The sequence below is a fragment of the Pezoporus wallicus genome, unplaced genomic scaffold (assembly GCF_028554395.1).
Source record: "Pezoporus wallicus isolate ANWC-B61680 ecotype Strahan unplaced genomic scaffold, APGP_CSIRO_Pwel_v1 contig_7741, whole genome shotgun sequence".
NCBI lineage: Eukaryota > Metazoa > Chordata > Aves > Psittaciformes > Psittacidae > Pezoporus > Pezoporus wallicus.
This window is the reverse complement of record NW_026636285.1, coordinates 1-5,211: the sequence shown is the minus strand read 5'-3', so window position 1 is coordinate 5,211 and position 5,211 is coordinate 1. Positions and strand designations below refer to the sequence as shown.

Here is a 5,211-nt window from a genome sequence, read left to right as displayed (position 1 = left end):
AGTGAGGTGAGTAGAGTAATAAATTGAACGTTATTTTCAATTGTTATTATCTTTTCCTCAGTGCTTTCTCGTTTACCAAGTACAGCATTAGACTTTCATTCTTCAGCAGATTGGCAACACTTTGGTTTGGATGTAGCTTTGGCACGATGTTCATCTGCTGGTTTTGTGACAGAGGACACCAGAGCTTCAGTGATACCAAGGACTTTGGCTTCCCCAGCCTCTTTCTTAGGCTTCCAGGATTGCTTTGGAACCATTTCTAAGTCTTGCTTTCTCCCTGTGACTGGTTTGTGCAACAAGACCACAGATAATCTGATTTATCTACACTCTTTTATTGACCTTACTGGGTTGTTTTTTTTTCTCCTGTGTGTAGGTCTTTTCCCATCTACACTTGACATTACCACCAGGCTCCTTGCTAGCCCTGTCAAAAATATATTCCAAAGCTGCCAGCATCTCCAGGTGATAGCTTCAAACCTACATTATGACCTCATCTTATTTTCAGGGGCTTCTTCTTTTTTCTAGTGAAGTACAGGAATTGTAATGGTATTATTTAATGAAGTAGATTATTTTAAGATGAAAGATGCATTTCTCTCATTGATGTTAGGCCCTGCTTTGTAATTTCTGTCAGCTCTCTTATCTAACTGATAAAGCAAGATAACTTATCCAAAGAGTCTATATATTTTATGGATATATAGGTTCTATATATGTAAGAAGACAGTCTTAAATGCTCAGGTCTATATGGGCCACATACCTAATAGCAAAGGTCTCTGTGCTACCAAGCTCTTTAGCAATTAATGGCATCGATTCTGGCTCACTCGTTCACAAATATTGAAGCCACTTTCCCCAGACCTAAGACAACATCTCCCATCTAGATGCTGTTTGACAGAGCACACACTGTTCACCACCCACATACTTGATAAATATAAGTTGATTTCCACTCAAAACAGGTAAGAGAAAGAGATTTTCCCACACCGGTGTGTTTTGGCTTCTTTGAGAGGCAGGCAGCTCTCAGTTACCATTGATTCTGTGTTCAGTTTACTCTTTCATCTAGGGAAACTAGCCACATTCCTAACTTTTATAAGAAATCCACAGTTTGGTTTCCTGTTGTGCTTAAGCATGGTCTTGGCATGGACATGGGATGTGGGTGATTATCACCAGCTGGAATTCCATTTATATCACCATCTAAGTAAATGGCACTTCAGATGAATGTAAAACACCATTTAAAATGAATGGGAGGAGCCCTTGATGTGCCCAAATTGTCCTTAACACTGGGTGGTCTCAGCACAGTTCATCATCCTGTATTACAAATTATGTTATCTACATTGTCTTCCTTTAAGTGAAATTGCTTGTGAAGCTGCAAACAGGAGAGGGATTCCCCTTGACATTCAAAGGTGCAGCTTGAGACCTTGATCCTTACCTGCTTCTTCTCTTTGAAAGGCACAAACAAATGCAATGAATCTTTTTAGGCCTTTTCCCTTACTTTTTTCAGCAAGCAAATGTAAAACTACACTTCCTCTTCCTTCCCACCCCAGCAGCTTTAATAAAGAGCTCGCAGGTAAGAGGGAGGAATTTTATGGGAGCTGAGGGACAAGGGCAAGAATCTTGCAAGAAAAAGACATCTTTATCAGTGACAAAAGCTATAACTGGGTAAAGCTGATTGGTGTTTCCTGTGAGGAAAAGAGGACTGGGATAATTGAGGGTGATTTCTTCCCACAGGCTGGTGACTGAGAAGTGAATTGAAATTTGAGACTTAGTCTCCTCCTGGTTTTCTTCCAAGAACAGTGTGATTTTGGGGGTCTGTTTCTCATTCAATACTGTCATTGACTTTTGTGCAGGAACTGTGGAAGAATCTACATCAAATCATGGGGAGTATTGGAAAAAAATGTTTTAGTGTACCATAGGCTTTCTCAGTTGACATGAACTGTGCCTGTGCTAGACGATAGAACTTTCTTATGTTGCCAGTGGTTGAAGAGCCTGCTCCTGCACTTCACCAGAGCCCCCTTCACCTCCCTGTTCCTCAGACTGTAGATGAATGGGTTAAGCATGGGGGTGATGATGGTATAGATGATGGAGGCCACCTTATCCAGGCTCCTGTGGCTAGAAGGAGGTTGTAGGACATGAAGAATCCTGTCCCAAAGTACATAGAAACAGCCACCAAATGGGAGGCACAGGTGTGGAAGGCTCTGGCCCTGCTCTGTGCTGAGCACATCCTCAGCACGGTGCAGATGATAGAGATGTAGGAGAGAAAAATGATCATGCTTGTGCCCACCACATTGATGGTGATGAAAGCAAAGATGACCATCTCACTGCTGTGAGTGTCAGAGCACATGAGCTTCAGCACAGGAACTTCGTCACAGAAGAAGTGGTCAATGCTGTTGGGACCAGAGAAGGAACCTCCAAACAGGCACCATGTGTAGATGATGGCACTGAGGAAGGCGAATAGGTAGGATGATGCTATCAGTTGCCAGCAGACATGGCTGGAGATGATGGTCACATAAAGCAGGGGCTGGCAGATAGCAATGTGCTGGTTGTAGGCCATCATGGCCAGCAGGTGACACTCAATAGTACTAAAAAAAGCAAAGGTGAGGAACTGCATCATGCAGCCAGTGAAAGAAATGGTTTTGTCCTCTGATAACAGGTCTGCCAGCATCCTGGGGGAGATGACTGTGGAATAGCAGATGTCAGTGAAGGCAAAATGGGTGAGGAAGAAGTACATGGGGGTGTGGAGGCTGGGAGACACCAGAACCTCCCAACATTCCCCACCTGAGTGACAATGTAAATCAATAGAAACAAGACAAAAAGAGGGGTCTGCAGACATGGGCTGTCTGTAATGCCCAAGAGAATGAATTCAATCTGGGTGTGATTTCCTCCCATGACCAGGTGGTCCCTGCTGAGGCAAAAGGAAGAGAAACATCAAACTGATCAGAAATGGAGATTCAGATCTGGACCACATCTATCTCCAATCAATGACTGCTATACCTGCCACACATTAGATTATTCTAATATATTTTCTAACCAAAATTATATGCATATATTATGTTTTTCAGATGAGGTAATCAGAAAAGAACAGGTAGTTCATTGAAGCAGTAAATGGCATTTTTATTTTTCTATGCTGGTACAATTAACACTGGCTTTAGACAAGCAGGTGTGTTTTCAGGTTTCAGCAAAGAATCAGATCTTTATTCACTTTCAGTTTGAAGGAAATTTGTGTCAGTAGACACCTCAGAGGATCCTCATAGGATTGCACGTACACGTGAAGCAAGAGGATTTCTCAGTCTCAGTGAAAGCCCAGCTTACACATGCATGACTTCCAGACACTTTTCTTTGGCTTTTGATTGTCATTCCAGTCACCAAATCACATTTAACAAACTATTTGAGATCATTAACAACAAATAACATTGACTTTGTTAAACTCATGATTTATACCTTCCTGAGCTCCAGCATGATAAAGCATCCTAAACCTATGGGCATTCAGTTTCTTGCTTTAAAAAACAGTTGCTGTTATAACAAGCTGATTCTAAAGGCTGATTTGTTAGTGACTATATTCTGCTGACAGTCTGAACTGTTGCATTTCTGTATAACAGAATAAGATTCATCCTCATTTAACTCTTGAATAAATCAATGTATCTGGCTTAAGCTGCCTTTGCAAAAGAAACACAACCTGCATCAGACGTTGCTCCATATTATTATAAAGAAAACCCACATTGGTAAGGTTGCTTTCTGACACAGCTTTACCACAGATTACACGAGGACATGCAGACACAAGGCCACTGCCTAAGTGCAGGTGAGGCTCTGCTTTGTGTTGGTGTTACCTCCTGTGACTTCCTTCTGCCACCAAGTGATGGGTGCCAAGGATTTATCCCCAACGCAGCAGAGAACATCTACGTGCCAGCATCACCTCTGTTGCACCTGATGTGAAGAGAGGTGAACTCCTGCCAGACTCCAAGAGCCCAGCTTGTGGTGCTGGGGCTGTAAATACAGTTGCATGTGCTCTGCTGGGAGGAAGCCTCCAGGGCTGCTCATGCTTTCCCAGAGGAAAAGAAAGAGAAGGAAAAACAAAGGGTGTGAAATCAGCTCTGAAAGGCATTGTGGTGCTTGAGCATCTGAGAGTCATGGAGTGGGTGAGCCATGCCTGAGCACAGCTGCACAGCAGCAGTAATGAGTAGCTCATAGGATGCTTCCTACATACTTGTGGACCATGCAAATGTTTTGGTCTGAACATACTGACACAATGAAAATGGGTTTAGAGACATTCCAGATCTTGCACACGGTCCTCAAATGGGACATGAAGAAGTGACTCCATCTCTGAAGCTGCTGATGTCCCTCTGTGGAGAGACAGTTTTCCAGCCCAAATGGGGTTACCCACATGTAGTGCCTGGATGTCCAACAGCTGAGCGGGTGCCTCTGGACTTCCACTGTATTCAAAGATGAAAAACAGGCATTTTGAGGCAGAGAGTATTTGTCCCAGAATTTATCCCCCTGAGCAGCCTCAGCTCCATCCCCCCTCTCTTCCTGTTTCCCCCATCTCTATTTAAACTCAGAACAGGCAGATTGAGCTTTACTAGAGGAGTTCTGGTTTCCAGTTTAGTAGGAGTTCAGCACACCTATGCAATCTTTTGGTGGTCATCTAGGATTTCTCATATATTTTCCTCGCAATTTTTCACCTGATCCTGAACAAGGGATTGACTTGACCTGACTTGGCTTAGTCTTGAATCTGCCTCCTCATAACCAGCTTTCCTGATGCTCTGGAGCTGTGGTTGAAATTGGCCCATGTCTCTGTTCCTGCTCTGCTTCTATTGTTCAGGTACCGTGGGATTGTCCCTGCACATCAGGGTGTTCTCCTTTGGTTCCGTTTAGACAGATAAAGGAGACAAACCCCTGTGGTACTTTCCAGGCTCCTGCACAGTAGAACCCATCACCCTCTGCACCTGACAGCCCAGCCAGTGCTCACTGCTCTGACAGTCATTTTCCATACAGAGCATGTCCCTACATGAGCAAATTAAGAGGTAGTTTTTCAGTGATGAAAAGCAGAGTCTCCACGCAGCCTTCTCTTCTCCAGGCTTAACAGCCCCAACTTCCTCAGCCTGTCTTCATACAGGAGGTGCTCCAGTCCCCTGATCATTCTCGTGGCCCTTCTCTGGACTTGTTCCAACAGTTCCATGTCCTTTTTATGTTGAGGGCACCAGAACTGCACACAGTGCTCCAGGTGAGGTC

At 43.8% G+C, this 5,211-nt stretch overlaps 1 pseudogene; it reads right to left on the bottom strand.

Moving 5' to 3' along the window:
• Nucleotides 1-1,904: 1,904 nt before the first annotated feature.
• LOC130594194 (olfactory receptor 1020-like) lies at nucleotides 1,905-2,871 on the bottom strand (annotated as a pseudogene).
• Nucleotides 2,872-5,211: the final 2,340 nt, after the last annotated feature.